At 52.8% G+C, this 17,806-nt stretch overlaps 1 protein-coding gene across 8 annotated transcripts in view; it reads left to right on the top strand.

Moving 5' to 3' along the window:
* CELF4 (CUGBP Elav-like family member 4) overlaps positions 1–17,806 on the top strand; it is a 349,011-nt gene that overhangs the window by 244,013 nt on the left and 87,192 nt on the right. The window lies entirely within an intron of this gene.

Here is a 17,806-nt window from a genome sequence, read left to right as displayed (position 1 = left end):
GCAAATTCCTTCACTCTGACAAGCCATTGGTGCTAAAGGTGTGGTGGGGGGGAGGCGCAGGTAATGAAAAAATGACTTCCAAAGATCCCCTCAACCTGAGGACGCTGCCCACCTGGAGATAAAGCAACTCTACCTGAGGGAGCCTCCCTGCAGCCATTTCCTCCAAAGTGCTTTTAAGACAAACCAAAACCGTTGCCTTTGAGTCAATTCCAACTCATAGCAACCCTATAGGACAGCGTAGAACTGTCCCATAGGGCTTCCAAGGAGTGGCTGGTGGATTCAAACTGCCAACCTTTTGGTTAGCAATTGTAGCTTACTGTAGCTCTTAACCACTGCGACAGCAAGACTCCTTTTAAAACAAGGCAGTGTTTCAATCGAACGAGTGGATGAATGCACATACACGCCATCTGAAGCAGCTTCCTCCCAACCACTCTTGTTGCATTCAGCACAGGGAATGAAGTTAGACCCTGGTGAAGTGTGACCCCCACGAGAGCCAAATCTCTGGAGACACAGGCTGATTGAGGTGGGTCTCGGCTGAAGGTCCAGCAAAGCTCAGCCAGAGGGAAGCTCCGAGGCCCAGGACATCTCAGCACAACAGCTGGGGGCAGGCTCCCATTCTTTCCACCACAGCCTCCTCTCTCCCAGCTTCCGGGGTGGCTCCTGCTCCCCTCCGCTTGGGGGACACCTGGGGCCAGGTCAACTCTGCATACGCTGTAGCTTCCTGTCACCAGCCTCCAGGCCACCACCTCCTGTATCTAATCAGTGCTTCCCAGTCACAGAGGGGAAATGGAGACAGAGGGAAGTGCTGCCCACAAGCAGAAAGGGCTGTAGGGAGAAGGAGGGCATTGGATGGGCAGACGGACAGACGCCAGGCCTGTGAGAGACAAGAGTGACAAGGGGGAACAGCAGTGATATGCGGGACCAGGGAGAGACAATGAGATGGAGAGAAATGGAGCAGGACATGGCCCGCAGCCTGGGGTCAAAAGGCCAGCCTGGTGGGTTGGCTGGGGAGTCGGGGTGACAGCGCTGGCATTTCAAAGGCCACCTCGGGGCCAGCCTGCCTTGACGAGACCTCGGGAGCTCGATACACTTTCCAAACCTAATTAGTGTTTAATGGTCTGGAGAGATGCCGCGTCCGCCATCACCGGACGCGCCTCACCATCCGGCTTCAGATTCTTAATTAACCTTTAAGGAGATGATCGGCTGGTGGCCGCCTCAGGAGGCCATGTCCATCCCCGAGCAAGCCGGGCTTCGCATGCCGGGCCCACGGGCTCCCCAAGCACACCGCTCACCTGCGAACCCAGCGGTGACACCACCACCTCCCTTAAAGCATCTTTTGGAAACGAACTAATTCCCACCGAGGTGCTATTGACTAATGGCCCAGGCCCATTACGTTTTGAGGGGAGGCAGTGCTATGGACTTCACAGAATCAAGGAAAAGAAGGAGGGGAGGCGTGTGCTGGCAGTTGCTCTCCAAGGCGTGGGGTCCCAAGGCGCAGAGGGAGTGACCTGGTCCCCAGGGTGAGGAGAGGGTTTAGCCTCTGGACAGCGTGGGCCGCTGAGGGGCTCACAGCTGCTCGTGGCTTTGAAGTATCCTCCTGGAGTCAAAGAATGTGGGACAAGGCTGGATGAGGGGATGACTAAGATCTCTCTGGGGACCCAGGCAGAGGAAGGGTGGCGCTTGGAAGAGGGTTGGAGCCTAACCTTGGGGAGCAGAAACGTTGGTGCCTTTGGGGGGTATGAGCCTGGCCGCTGGGTGGTGGCCAGGAAACACCTAGCGGGAGTCAGGCTTTGGGCTAGAGGTCAAGTGTACCTGTGGAGCAGCTAGGGGAGAATGACCAAGAGACATCCAGAACATGTGTCAGGGAGAGACAGCAGGGATGGTGATGTTTTCATACTGGGTGAAAACAAGGAGATGGGTAAAGTCTGTAAGGGGAGGGAGGAAGGAGAGAAGGGTGAGGGGCCAGAAGCACCTGGGAGAACCTGTGTGTTCAGGGGAGGGGAGAACAGAGCCTGCCTCTCAGAGAGAGCGGGAGAGGACAGGGGCTGGGTCTGGAGCACTGAGAACACACCTATGCTCTCCAAGACCTCGTCTCCATGTCCACACAGCACACCAGCCACACACACCATGTACACACACCAGTCACCCCCCACACACATACCACATGCCTACACATGCACACATATTCATACACGCCACACACAAACATACCTACACACACGCCAGTCACCACACAACACCTCCACATATACACACACATACAGTACACACACCATGTACACACACCAGTCACCCACACACTTCCGCGCGCACACACACACGCACAGAATACATGTGCTTATATGCGCATATACACACACCACACACAAACATGCATACATACACACGTCACCCCACATACACACGTATACAGCATACACACCACACATACACACATACTAGTCACCGCACACACATCTCCACACACTTACGGACACATACAGCATACACACCATGTATACATACTAGTCACCCTGCACACCTCTACATATTCACATACATACGCATACCACCCACTCTCAAACACACATACAGCACATGCTTACATGCTCACATACACACACCACACACAAGCATATACACATGCTCCCACAAATAGTCTCGCACACCTGCCACTACCCGCATTCTTTTTTTTTTTTTTTTAATTGTACTTCAGGTGAAAGTTTACAGCTCAAGTTAATCTCTCATACAAAATTTATATACATATTGTCAAGTGACACTAGTTGCAGTCCCTACAATATGGCAGCACACTCCTCCTTTCCACCCCGGGTTTCCATGTCTGTTCAACCAGCTCCAGTCCCTTCCTGCCTCCTCATCCTCCCTCCGGACAGGAGCTGCCCATTTGGTCTAGTGTATCTGCTTGATCTAAGAAGCACACTCTTCACGAGTATTATGTTTCATAGTCCAGTCTAATCTTTGTCTGTAGAGTGGTCTTCAGGAATGGTTTTAGTCCTGGGTTAACAGAGCATCTGGGGGCCATGGCTTTGGGGGTTCCTCCAGTCTCAGTCAGACCATTAAGTCTGGTCTTTTTACATGAATTTGAGTTCTGCTCTCCACTTTTCTCCCACTCCATCACATCTCTGTTGTGTTCGCTGTCTGGGCGCTTACTGGGACCGCTAACATTCTTGCACACACACTCCCGTGTGGACCCCTCACCATGCACACCCTCACTCACAGCTAAACCTTGCACACTTGTAGGCAATGCCCATGACCCAGAGACCCACGCGTGTTCCAGGAGGAGGGTTGTGATCGATGTTTATTAATGGAGCTGCCCAGAGTTGGCTAATTGATGGCGGTGTGCGGCTGTTGTCTGGAATTTCACCTGATTCATCATTTAGCCTGTTGGAGGCTGGAGAGCTGTGTTAATTAATGCCAGGAAAACAGACTTGGACGAGCTGGCGGTGCAGCCTCATATTAGAAAACTGAGAGCAAGGGGCAGGGGAAGGGAGAGAGGGAGGAAGGAAGGGAGGGAAGGAGAGAGAGAGAGAAAGATTAAAGCCCAAAGAACAAAACAAATTCTAAAAAGCAAATGTCGGTGCCATTTCAAGGATGACTCAGGTTTGTTCCGGGCCAGCACCATCAGGCTGTGGCAGGAGGATTAAGAGCAGTTTCCTGCAGATTTGTCACTTGCTTGGTGTGGGCTTTGTTTTTTATCTTTAGCAGGCCCAGGGGCACTCTCTCCCCCAGGCCCAGGACTGAGAGCCCAGGGCCCTGTGAGAGCAGGAGGAGGTGGGGTTCTGGTGGGAGAGGTATAAGAAGGCAGGACCCCCTCCTAGCCATGGGGGGACTCAGCCTGGCAGGGGACTAGGCATCGGACTGGGGTGGAGGGCTGAGGGGAAGCCTGCGGGGGAAGCCAAAGGGAAACATGGCCGTGACAGAAACCAAGGGTCCCTGACCTCCCTCATGGACCGTGGAGCCTACTCCCCTTCTAACTCCAGTGCAATGGTTCAGCTCACTCACAGGCACAGAGTCTAAATCAAAAGAGGCAGTTGTGCCAAGGTGATCGTCAGAGGGCCCTGGGCAAGAACAAGCACTCCTAGGGCGAAGAGGCCAGACTAACTGTGTTGGAAGGGAGGGGCTGTGAGGATGTATAGACTAAAGGAACCAAAATCTCAGGTCTGGATAGTGACCTCAACTGCGGAGAGGCCACTCTGGAAGCTGGTTTGACTTAGCCTGGGAAGCTCAGGCACCAGAGCTGATTATGAAAAGTGAGGGGGAGGTGGGTGTGGGCTGGAGACACCTCCTTTCTAATCACTAGAGCCAGCTGACTTGGATTTAGGATGTCCCTGCAGTAGGGAGCCCCCGCCCCATTGCTGTGCATGGGCAAATACAGAAGAGCCACCTGTCAGGGCTGTTGAGGACATAGGGTGGTTGGTCTGGTCCCTGCCAGGTGCAGGGCTGTGTGGCTGGGTGTGCGAGAATCGTGTTGCACTGCTGCGCTGAGAGCAGAAGGTGCAGTGCTTGGCCGTGCTCTGGACATATGGGCTTGACTGCCCTTTCAGCAAGGCCCTTCTGGAGCTGGGCCATGAGCTCCTCGAGGGAAGGGACAGTCATTCAGGTTTACATTACCACCCCCATGCCTAGAACAGGGCCTGGCATACGAAGGTGTTCAGTACGCATGGGATGCATGAATGAATGAATGAACTTTGTGGCCTATCAAAGCAATAGGCTCTGCAGCTGGCATGCCAGGTAGAGATGACAGAGCTGGGGTAGGGGAGCAGGAGAGGCTTTAGGGGGACAAGAGGGCCTCTCAGCAGAGCACGGCCTCCCCACCCCAGTCCCAGCTCTTCCCCAGAGGCTGTTCAATGATTTCCACTCAGTATTGTTCAAAGGAAGGAGCCCTGGTTAAGTTCTCGGCTGCTAACCAAAAGGTCAGTGGTTCAAACCCACCCAACGGCTCCATGGGAGTAAAGACCTAGCAATTTGCTCACACAAAGATTACAGCCTAGGAAACCGTATGGGGCAGTTTTACTCTGTCACACAGGGCCTCTTTGAGTGCATTCAGTGGCACCCAACAACAACGACCATGTTCAAAAGGGAGCCGGGGGGTTGGGGGTGGGAAGGAAAAAAAAAATCAAAGCTAGGTGTTTCCTCAAAAATGAAGAAAATACCCACTAAAAGAAGGAGAGGGGAAGGAAAAGAGAAGCAGTAAGTGGAGTGAGAGAATTTGTTTTTGTTTAGCTGCCATCGAGTAAGTCCCCCCACTCATGGCAACCTCATGCACGATGAGATCAGACTGTTGTTATCCATAGAGTTTTCAGTGGCTGATTTTGGGGGAGTAGATAGCTTTCCTTTATTCATAGAGCACTTTCTAGGTTCCAGGCATTGTGCTAAGAGCTTTACCTGCATTGTCACTTTATCGCATCCAACCCTCTCCCTACACCTGTGAGGGGACTATAACTACCCAAATTTTCATTTGCCTTCAAGACCTGCATTCACTGCCCCATGTCACATGAGGAAGTATATGGCAGAGCCAGGTCTGAAACCCAGGCCCCGCAACTAAGTCAGGGCTCATTTCTTCTAGAATTGTGCACTGTTGTTTTAAAAACAGGTCACACACCCCCCACCCTGAAGTGGGTGAGCAACCCAGCCTGGCCGAGCAGGCTAATTAGCTTGGTTTCCACGGCAGCAGATCTTAATTAAGACCACAAGGATCATCCCACCCTTGCCAGTGCAACCCTAGCGTGTTGGTGGGAGCGGAGGGATGGGCAGGGGGCTTGGGAACAGAGACAAGGCTGCCCTAAGGGGTCCTCAGTGGTATGATAACCCTGACTGAAAAGTAGGGGGGATGTGAGTCCAACTGCAACTGGGTCACATCAATTCCACCGCCTTCTCACCCCTGACCCCCACTCCAATCCAATTTCTTACTGCATCTTATCCGCCTTACCCACCATAGCCCTTCGAATCATTTACCTACCCAGGTGGTCACCACCTCTAACCCTATTGCAGCAGGGAGGGAGGGGGACGAGGGAAACAGATAAAAAGTAGGCCTTGGTAGAGGGGACTTTTGAGGGCCCTCCGGGGCTACCTCCTTTGTTTGTGCTAACCCAGCCCCCACTTACAGTTCGTCCCTGCCCTTTGGGTGAGGGGAAAGTATTCTGCAAACATGAAATCCAGAGAGAAAGGAGGGTGGAGGTTCGGAGAGGGATGGAAAGAGGGAAGAGAGCAGAGAGAAGGGGGAGCAGGCAGCCCCAGCAGCCCCAACCAATAGGCTGGCTGTTGCTGGACACTGCCTAGCGCGGGAGCAGCCTGTTGCATAGCAACTGCAGGGGCTGTTTATCAGGGCTGGTCCAGGGATCATGTGCACTGCAAAGGGGGCCAGGACTGAGGCCTCCACCCCACCATGAGTCCCCACCGCCCCGCCCCCCCACCTCCCCACCTCCCCCCCACCCCCACGACGTACACACAGAGTCCCCTTCATGCCACAGGCCAGCCCAGGTGCAGGCTGGGCAGCATTTAGTGTGTTAATATTTGACCACATTCTCCTCAGGCCTGTTTCCAATGGAAAGAGAATGAAGACAGGCTAGAGGCCAGCCTGGAACCAGGAAGGAAAGTCAGTCTGAGGAGTTTACTACAGCTCTGTGGTGGTGGTGGTAGTTGCTGTCTAGTCAAGTTTGACTCATGGGGACACCATGGGTACAGAGTAGAAATACTCCATAGGGTTTTCAAGGCTGTGGCCTTTCAGAAGGAGATCTCCAGGCCTGTCTTCCGAGGAACCTTTGGGTGGGTTCCAATTGCCGACTTTTCCGCTGGAAGTCTAGCGCTTAACTGATTGTGCCACAGTATAATCGTCTCAATTTGTTGAGCGCCTCCTATGCACAAGCCCTGGACTTCTGTCTTCCCACAGATGGGGAGCAAACCAGGTAGCAAGTTCATGCTGGCAGTTGTTGATCTAAACATTGGCCTGGCATTTCCGTCACCTCTGACCTGGCCCCTCCACCTGCTTCTCCTGGCTCCACCCTTCTGCACACAGGACTGGCTTCTTGGTGCTCATTCTAAACACGGCCTGAGTGGAATGCTGTCCCTGCTGCACATCCATCGCCCCACTGCCCAAGCTCTGACCCTCCACTGGCCACACAGTGCCCTCCCTGCTCCAGCTGGCCTGCCTGTCCAGCCATTGTCTTGCAACTGTCCCCACCCTCTATCACACCCCACTAGCTGGCCCTTCCCTCAGCCCACTTCCAGGTCTCTGTTAGCTTTTCCTACCCCTGGAATGCCCACCCCAGTCCCCGTCTACATCCTACCCACCCCCTCAGTTTGCTCACTTTGTCTCGTCAGGTTTCAGTGAGCAATGGTTGAAATAAACCTTGTTGTGCAATCAGCGCCAGGCCTGGAGCAGGGGAGGATGGAAAACATCACCAATTACCGTGTACAGAGTCCCTGGGTGGTGCAAACAATTAACACGATTGACTGCTAACTGGAAGGTTTGAGGTTCAAATTCACCCAGAGGCACCACAGAAGAAAGGTCTGGCAATCCAATTCCAAATAATCAGCCACTGAAAACCCTATGGAGCACAGTTCTACTCTGACACACATGGGGTTGCCATCGGTTGGAGTCAACTAGATAGCAACTGAGTTTTATTAGTGTCCTTGTGCCCCCAAGCCAACACACATTGCTCCAGCTCCTGCGCCTGACTTCTTCCAGGTCTGCACATTTTCATGTCCTAACTCAAAGCCAGCATGCTCATGCTGGGGGAGAGTGGGTTATAATAGGGTCCTTAAGAGAACTGAGTGTCTGTGCTGCTTCTTAGCCACCTTCCATTCATCCCTATGAGAGTCACAGACTAGAGTGAGTCCAGAGAGGATGACATGCAAAGTGACAAGTGTAAGTTAGTGGGCTCAAGCAAGGAGAGCTTGCTGGAGGAGGAGGCAAGGGCTGGGATCTTTACTTTTGAGGCAAATAGGAAAAGAGGTGAAGGATGAAGTGAAGAATGGAAAGGGAGGGGCCTTGCAGCCAGTGTGGGGAGAGGGTGAGACATCCCTGTGTGTGACCAGGGGCCACCAGAGTACTTTGCCCAAGGGACAGGTCTGGTGCCTTGGCTAGCCAGCCAGCCCCACCCAGGCACCTCCGAGCTGGGGAAGCTGAGCGAGGAGAGGGGTGAAGAGCTGACAGGCCTACATGCCGGTATGTGTTCTGACCCAACAAGCATCAGATGGCCTCCTCCGAGTGAGCGGGGAGTGGGAGCAGAAACCAGATTTATTAAAAAATCTTATCTGGAGGGTTTGCATTTCAATGGGCAGTGGATTTGCATATTTTAACAATAACCACCGGTGCTTCTGTCTGGTTGGAGCTCACTGGCTGTCTCTCTAAATGATGATTGCTGCTTCAATAAACCCTTCAAAATCTAAAGGTACAACATCGCCGCTTGGCTGGATGAGGGTGGATTAGGGGGCTGGACACAAGGCTGGCCCAGGGGTGACCCACAGGGTGAGACAGAGGCAGGGAACAAGGACAGTGATAGAGGATGAGAGAGAGGATTGAGTCATCAATTTGGGCAGTGAGTATTTATTGAGTACCTACTGTGTGCCAGGTACCACACTGGGTTCTGGGTGTTCAGTGGAACAAAACAGGTGTGGGCCTTCCCTCATGGCAAGGAGACAGACATTAAGGAAACAAATCCATAAATAACCATGAAAGTCCCAAACTGTGACAAGACAATGAAGGAAAGAATGGGGAGCTAGGGAGAAAAAGAAAAAAGTTGCAGTCAGGTCGAGTCTGACTCACAGTGACCCTATGTGTCACAGAGTAGAGTTGAGCTCCATAGGGGTTTTTTGGCTGTAACCCTTACAGAAGCAGATCACTAGGACTTTATTCTGCAGCACCCCTGGGTGAGTTCAAACCATCAACCTTTCGATAAATAGCCTAGTACAAACCATTTGGGAAGAAGGAGGGGCACCTAATTTAGATTACAAGGCCAAAAGGGGAAGCATGGTGGTTCTGATGAGACCTGAGGGAGGTGTGGGAGGTAGCCAGGCAGAGAAGGGGGCAAGAATAGGCTGCACTGCAGGCAGCCTTGAGGGTCCACCGCTCTCATCGTATGAGGAGTACTGCCAACTGACCTGGTCAGGGTGGGCCTCGGATTCTGGACTATGACCAAGAGGGTCGGGAGAAGGCAGGTATCACTGCATCACCACTAGGGGTGTCCCTGAGTCAGAACCTTATAATGCCAACAGACAAAACTGGAGAATTTCTAAGCCCTCTCTATGGAATGAACCACACACAATTTATTAAGGAGGTAATTAAAACGTTAATATATTTACAAGCTACAAGTAACGTGCAGGGCTGTGCCATTACCCTGCGATCCTCCCTACTAGGGGACTCCAGAAGCCCTCAGGCCAGGGTTTGTTTTTCATTGACATTTACTGAAAGCCTACTGTGCACAGCCCAGGAATTCAGCAGGCTCAAGATGCAGGCCTTACCCTCCTGCAGCTTTAAACAAAAAATTTCTCCAATAATTCATTTGTTAATTACGATGTGCTAAGTACTGTGAAGAGCCTGGGTAGCACAAGCAATTTCCCATTGGCTGCTAACACAAAGGTTGGTGGTTTGAACCCACCCAGCAGCTCCACGGAAGAAAGATCTGGCGATCTGTTTTCATTAAGACTATAGGCAAGAAAACCCTATACTCATTGCTGCTGAGTCAATTCCAACCCATAGCAGCCCTATAGGATAGAGTAGAACTGCCCCCAAAGGGTTTCCAAGGAGCTGCTGGTGGATTCAAACTGCTGACCTTTTGGTTAGCAGCTGTATCACTTAACCACTGCACCACCAGGGCTCCAAGAAAGCTCTGTGGAGCAGTTATGCTCTGTAACACATGGGTGGCTGTGAGCCGGGCCAACTGGAGGGCAGCTAGCAACAAGTTCCTGATGACAGAGGTAGGGTGAGAGAAGGCCGCTGGAGGGCCACCCACCTTTGGTCTCCACGATCCTGAGTTCTCAGTCTCTGTTGGGGTGTTCACTTCCCCATCACCAGGCTTTGATACCAATGACTGAAAATTTTCAGTCGATCCTTCCCAAATTGCTCAAAATTCATCTTTAAAAGATAAATCTTTGAGTAACGATCTTTCTGTAGCTGGAGCTAGTTAGTACACAGACCTAGGCCACATGATGGTCTACGAAAGGTCTGGTGTCTGGTTTGGGTGGATGTGACCCAGAAAGGCATCTTCAAGGCCTGCTTCATGGGCAGCCAGTCCATCCAGTCACATCGGGCCCCAAGCTCAGGAGCATCCTACACTTGGGGTTTAATGCTCTGCAGTCGCCATCTTGAAATTCTTGTAATTTTATCTTTGAATTTGTGTGTTGTAATTGAAGCCTGATGGGATGATGGAGCATGGGCCTGGGACTTGGAGCCTCTGCTCTTGCAAGTTTCTGCCTCCCACAACCTCCTCCCTTCCCCACCCCACTCAGCTCCTCCATCCCTGTCCCAGCCCACAACCTCAGCCATCTTCTGCGCCAGCAGCAGCCTGGGCATGGGCATGAGGAGGATGGGGTCAGGTCCACGCACCCTGTGGTATCTCAGGCAGACCAGCCCAGGCCAGCAGCACTATGGCACACCTGGCAGGTCAACAGGGGCCAAGTCTCAGCAGGGATGAGCATCTCACTCATCCCTGATCCAGGTACCCAGGGTGTCCTGGCACAGAATTTACAATGCCCTTAAGTTGCTGGTCCACCGTGGGTTGAGGCATTGGCCCTGTGGGAAGAGGTGATGTCTGGCTTGACTCCGCCAGGGCCCACCCTCAGCAGGAGTATGACATGTCAGTCCAGGCCAATGGGAGGAGACCCAGCAGGCCTGAGCAGGCACCCCATGTAGTGGGGCTTTGAGTGTCCCTGTGCCCTAGGGAGCACTTCCTCAGAATTGTTTGTGCCTGGGGGTCTCTCTCTTCCTCCTTCCAGCCTTCCTGAATCTGGCCTGTGTTGTCTCTTCTGGCCAGCTCCAGGCACCTCCAGGGAGGAGTCACAAAGTATGAATTGTGTAATTTCAGTGATTCCACGTAGGAGTTAAATGCTCTGATATTTGCATTTAAAATTGCCATTGCACAGTATAAAGATGAATGGTGAAATTCATGCTAATAATTTAAAATTTCGACTCTTCTTTACTTAAAGTACATTAAATGGCAAATAAAAAAAACACCATGACAAGTCAAGAGAGAAACTGTGGGAGAAACAAAAAGCTTTATACAGTGTTTCAGTAGCTTCAAGAACACTTTTTTCTTGCCTTTTGAACAAGAGGCCCTGCGTTTTCATTTTGTACTGGGTCCTGCAAATTATCTCTCCCAGAGCAGGGCTGCTGTGAGGTTGGGGCCCCAGCACACAGGGTACACGGGGACTTCTCTGCCACCTTTCCAGGATCATCTGTGTGTGCTGGGAGTGGGTGGGGGTGGGGGCGGCAGCATAACACCTGAATTCTCTGGGAGGATAAGACCAGAGCTGCCTACAAACAACGCGCTGGGTGTGGTTAAGGAGCAGGAGCCAGGCTCCACACAAGCATATCCATGGGTGGGTTTGCGGGGATGCTTTCTCCTAGGTACCCCGCTTAAGAACTGAGTTCTCAGTGATCACTGCTAGTTTGAACAAATAAGAATGGTCACCTCCACATGAACGTCATGGCATGGGGAGATGGGAGCCCTCTGGTGAGCAGGGGGCTAGGTGTCACTAGGGCACTCACATGCCCCAAAATGAGCCAGCAAGGATCTTCCCCTTTGAGATTAGGTCACGTACCCTGGAATTGCATCCAAGGGCTCAGCAGCTGTCCAGAGAACACTCTGGCCAATCCCATGGGCCACCGCGGTCCTGTGGCTGCCACCCCAGTCCTGTGGCTGCCACCCCAGCTCCATCCTCACCCTCCCCCCGCCCCTCCCCCCTCCACACACAAAGTACAGGGCATTGATCCAGACCTTCCTGGGGCATTCCTGGTCACAGGGGAGGCTGGCATTGTTGAGAGCTTGCTATGCACAGGTTCTGCCTGGTGCACTTCCTCCATTACCTCCTTTACGCTATTTCACGGCCCAAGCGAATTCTTTCCAGACGTCTGTAATATCATACAAGCCCAACTCAAGCATGTGCCCACAGCATACTCCAGGGGCATTCATCCTTGAGTTAGGGTCTGGGGGTCCATGAGTATCAGCCCTGGTCTTTGTTCTCACGTGAGAAACAAGAGTCTCTGTGCATGTCTCTGTCTCACACACACACACACACACATTTGCACACATGAGAAAGCATAGTAATTCAGGGTCATGCGTGACCAGGGGAACTGAAATAATCAGAGAAACCTGATTGGAGAAGGTGGGCTCTGTCTTAGCTATCTGGTGCTGCTATAACAGAAATACCACAAGTGTCTGGCTTTATCAAACGGAAATTTATTTTCTCCCAGTTTAGAAGGCTAGAAGTCTGAATCCAGGGCACTGGCTCTAGAGGAAGGCTTTCTCTCTGTGTTGGCTCTGGGGGCGGTACTTTCTCTTCTCAGCTTCTGTTCATTCCTTGGTGACTTCACTTCATGGTGTGTGGCATCTATCGAACCCCATCTATGCTTCCCTGGTTCTGTACTTATTCTGCTCTTTTTATATCTCAAAGGTAATTGGTTTAAGACACACCTCTACTGATATAGCCTCATTAACGTAACAAAGAAACCCCTATTCCCAAATGGGATCACATCCACAGGTATACAAACTAAACCCATAGCAACCCTATAGGACAGAGTAGAACTGCCCCATAGGGTTTCCTAGACTGTAAATCTTTATGGAAGCAGACTGCCACATCTTTCTCCTGAGGAGCGGATGCTGGATCTGAACTGCCAACATTTTGGTTATCAGCTGAGCACATAACCACTGCACCACTAGGGTTCCTTCCACAGGTATAAGGGTTAGGATTTACAACACAATTTTTTTTGGGGGGGGGGTTGGGAAATGGGGAGGGAATCAACTCAACCCATAATAGGCTCCAAATCTAGACCTTTGAGAAGAGGAGGGTTTGGATGGCCAGTGAGGCCCTTCATTTCTGAGACAGCACTGGGTCGACCACACTGAGGGCCGGGGTGAAGCAGCCCTGTGACAGACAGCAGATGGCTCAGGTGCATGTGAAGTGAGGTGAGACAGAGGCCAGCATGAGCCTGGGGGCTGTAAGGGCTGTCCTGGTGAAGCAGGGTGAGTTTATGAGGGAACGTCCTGGACTCTTGTCAGCATTTGCTTAGGCAGGTGTTGACTACCAGGGGCTCAGCCCTGGCCAGCCCCCCATGCCAGCATTCAGGAGGATGGTTGCAGCTGAAGGAGAACACAGGGGCAGAACACAGTTGGGTCCTCAGGGACCACCATGGCCCCTGCCCCAGGTAGACCCCGTTCTGGTGGGGTACCCTCAGAGGATCCTTGTAAGGGGGGAGAGGAGACACCACAGTCAGGAATCAAGCTGAGTGAGCACAGCCCAGGTTGTACCAGGACGAGAAGGAGAGGAGTAACTGGAATCGACAGGGTTAATCAGGGCAATCTCGCTAGGTTGAGGGCAGACACCCCTGCACCCTGGCCTACTGAGGCAGCATGGACCTGCAGAAACCTGTGGGAAGTAGAGTGGAGGGAGGGGGTTGCACAGGCTGCTACCAGCCTGGAGCAGAAGAGGCAGGGGAGGGGGAGAGAGTACAGCAGTGAGGGGCAAAGAAAGATCCAGCCGGCCTGTCTGTCTGTCTGTCTGCCCACCAGCCAGAGACCTCTTCTTCCGCAGGGAGCCACGCTGGACAGGTGAAGCCTTTCGACCAGCTCAATCATTGTATTTATTCTAATTGTATCGTAATCGTCCCCAAGGAGCCTGGTTCAAATGAGCTTGACATTATTAAAATTTTAATGCCCAGTTTTCATAGCTGAATGAATATTTAAAGGGTATGTCCCAGCTTAAGTTATGATGATGAAGAAATTAATGGAATGTCTTGTTTAATGCATGGATATGTGTTGATGCAAAAAGTGTCAGCGGGTGGGGAGGGGGAGGGGAGGCAGAGCCAGAGTGGAAGGGACTGTGGAAGGAGCCGCTGCCGGCCTGCCTGTCCTCGGGTGCAGTGGGGAGCAGAGAAGAGGCCGGGAGGGCACCAAGTCCTGGGCCAGGGACAGCTTGCTCCCCCTGAGAGGGGCCCTGGCTAGAAGAGAAACAGTCCACAGGGTTAGTGATATCCTCCAGAAAGGAGCCCTGACCCCACAAGCCCCCCTCAAGCCCTGGACTGAAGGCCATAGGGCCCTCCATGGGGACACTGACGATACCTCAGAAAGAAAATCAGCGAGGCAGGCGCCCATACCACAGCCCAGGCTCCCACCAGGCACAAGCCCCAGGGCCCTCTAGGGTAACAAACTGGCTGAGACAGCTGGACAGAGCGACAAGGGACGGGGAAAGGCACCAAGAAGTGGACTCTAGTTCCTTGAACGCACAGTGATCACCTATGAGGAGCACCCTGGGGCCCATGTAGCCAAGCAGCCCTGAGGCAATGCCCAGGCTCGAAGGGGCAAATTTAGAAGAAGCACAAGGAGTTGGCAATTGCCCTTTCCCATTTTCCTTTCCGTTCTCCTTCCTGGCTCTTCCTCCAGACCTCTCTGGTCCCCCTCTCTGCATTCTCCTTGCCTCTCCCCTCCATTCCGTCATGCTCCTCTCCCCAGGACAGGCTGGTTCCCTCTGTCTACTGCTCCCTCCTCAAGGCATAACTGGGGCTCGGTAATGTTGGGCAGGGCCCAGAGCCCAGGAACAGGAAGGGAGACCCTCTAATGAGGGAGGGCAACCTCCATTCAGGCCCAGCGCCTGTACAGAACCACTCCCACTGAGCAACCCTCCCCACACTTCATTTCTGCTGAGAAGAGAGAAAGCATAGGCTGTGCTCATTTCTCCACCGAGCCTGGCTCCTCTCTGACAGCCCCTCGGAGGCTGTTTGGATGCTGACCACCCCCAGGTCACATGCGACATGAGAAATGGCCCCAGGAGCCGTGGGTCCATGGAACCAATTCAGCTTTGCTTCACCAGCCTGTCTGGAGCACCCTGTTGGTGCCCTGCCTGGGGTTGGTTAAGAGCACATGGGTGGCCAGATGAGACCCCAGACCCATGCCATCAGGGAGCCCCAGTCAAGTGGAAGAGAAGCCTGTGTGAGGAGCAAGCCCCCACCATGGCGTAGACGGGTCTGAGCGTACTGCAGAGGGCTGGCAGGACTTCTAGAGGGAGCTTATCAGGTCTGAGTCACAAGTGATTGGAGCCAAGGACGTGGGACAGTGGCGGGTGCTATAGGGAGGGACGCCCACTGAAGTGGAAAGCTCCATCCTCAAGGTGATTTAATGTATCTTCCTTTAATTTACTTACCTGGAAAATGGGACCCACCATACCAGAAAGAGCTCTATGCCCAGCCCCTTCCAGTCCCAACTGCTGTCAGACCCATGTAGAAGAGAGAGGCCATGGAGCACAGAAACAAGGTGCTGGGGATGCCAGGGGAGGAGGCCCCTCCCAGTGGTCCCTGCTCTTCCTCCCAGCATCATCCCTAAGGATGAGGGGTTCTACCTGAGTGTCCTCCAAGGCCTCACTCCCTCCCTCCCTCCCTCCACACACGTTCACTCAGTTGGCTCCTTCCGCGGAGGACAGAGCTCAGCTTGGCTTGTTCACACACCTCCGCCTGCCCCTTCTCAGCCAAACCCTTCTCACCCTCCTCCTTGAGGAAAACTGGATTCCCCGCCTACTTCCCTGCTTCCCTGCCCTTCTGCTTTGGGCTTCCCTGGACCACCCCCCGAGCCCATCTCACTCAGTTCTCAGCACCTCTGAACATGTAGTAGGCAGGCATCAGAAGACCTGGGTTCCAGTCTTGCCATTGCTATTCACCACCTGTGTGACCTGGGGCTAGTTTCATTTTCTTTCTTTCTTTTTTTTTTTTTTAATTTTTATTGTGCTCTTAGTGAAAGTTTAGAAATCAAGTCAGTCTCTCATATAAAATTTATGTATACTTTGCTATGTACTCCTAGTTGCTCTCCCCCTAATGAGACAGCACACCCCTTCTCTCCACTCTGTATTTCTGTGTCCATTCAGCCAGCTTCTGTCCCCCTCGGCCTTCTCATCTCCCCTCCAGAAAGGAGATGCCCACATAATCTCACTGGGACTAGTTTTTTAACCTCTCTGAAATGCCATTTCTTCGGCCGAAGTTAAAGATAATCTATTCACATACATCACTTTACAGGGGAAGTTATGATCATCCAGCAGTCTAATGTATATGGCAGCTGCTCATTTTCTGAAGAGTGCTGTGTGCCCTTTGGGGGGCCTGGGCTACTTGAGTCCCCCCCTTGATAGTCAGTTCCCAGCCTTGACTAGGGGTCTCTGCTGTGCTTGATGGACAAGGGAGAAGTCCCTGAGGACCCTTCCCACTGGGCACCCGGAAGGCTTTTTGGACCTGCCTTGAAAGATGAATAGAAGGTCAAGAGGAGGAGGCTGGTGAGGGTATAGGAGAGGAGCTTGCCAGCCAAGGGAATGGATTTGGGGGAGAAAGGTACCACGACATGGGCGGGGGTGGTGGTAGAAGAGGCAGCGGAGGCCAGATTAGGCACGCTGAAGAGGCTATACTCAATTTGGTGGCCCGAGGAGCCTGGCCCCAACCTCCCCTTGCCATATGGACATGTTCCCCACTTACATCCTTTCTGTCCCCTCCTTCCTGAGCAGCTAAGCTCACACGAATCCAAATCTAGGAAGGCAAATCTGCCATTGTAAGGCTAGCCCTGTGCCTCCCCATCCTGGCTGGATCCCAGACCTGCCACTTCTCAAGGCTTTGGTTTTCTCATCGGCAAGACAGAGATAATAATCCCTGCCTGACCAAAAAAGAGGTAGAAATATGCCCAAGAGGATGCAATGGCCATAACTGAGTCAGGGACTGTCCTTGTGGCCTTTCTGGCATAGGAGAATATTGCAGATGTTTTGGAAAACTAAGAAGAAAGGATGTTGCAGGAGGGAAGGGCACCCTGGAAACAGGTAGGTGCTGAGTCCCAAAAAACACTACACAGGAGACCCAGAGTGACCTGGCTCCCTCCTAGACTCCTCTCCCTCCACCGCTGCCATCAACCCCACAGCCAGATGCCTGGGTAGCCTTCCAGGCCCTTCCCTCAAGGGCTGAAAAGAAGGTAGTTTGTGGGGAAGCCAGGGTTCTCTAAATAAAGCCAGGAATTTCATTATGTCCCTCTTCCTTCTCCCTGTGATGGAGTTTCTGTGACGAGACAGTTTCCTCTGGGTGGCAGAGCTTGCAGACAAATCACCTTTCCGTCAACTCCATAAGGGAGTGCTGAGAGGGACCTCGAGGCAGTCACTCCTCACCCACCGTCCCCACGGACTGGCCTCCCAGTTGTCCTGTCTGCGCCACCTGTGCCTCTTTTCCTGTCTGCTGTGTCCTGCCTCCCGCCTCTGTCCTTCGTTGCCGTGGCTCTGTCCTTCCCCTGGTCTCGCCTTCACCTTGCTGAGTCACGGGCACCCACACTCCTCATCCAGTTGTCTTGACGTAGCCAAAACTCACTTCAAATCCTGGACCAGGAGGCCTGAGGACGCTCCGTGACTGGCTAGCCCAGCTCTGTACTGAGGGGAATTGGCAACAGAGTCATGCGGTGCTAGTGCCGGCTGGGAAAGCAGAAGTCGCCCTGGAAGCCAGGAGACCCAAGTTCCTAGGCTATTCCTGTCACCGTTTGGCCTTGGGAGGCACATGAACTTCTCTTCGCCTCAGCTTCTCCATCTATAAAATGGGGGCTTTAGTACCAATCATGCTAGCATCTCAGGGTTTGTGTTTGTGAGAGAA

This window comes from Elephas maximus, chromosome 11, assembly GCF_024166365.1.
Source record: "Elephas maximus indicus isolate mEleMax1 chromosome 11, mEleMax1 primary haplotype, whole genome shotgun sequence".
Taxonomy (NCBI): Eukaryota; Metazoa; Chordata; class Mammalia; order Proboscidea; family Elephantidae; genus Elephas; species Elephas maximus.
This window is presented reverse-complemented; position numbering and strand designations above follow the sequence as displayed.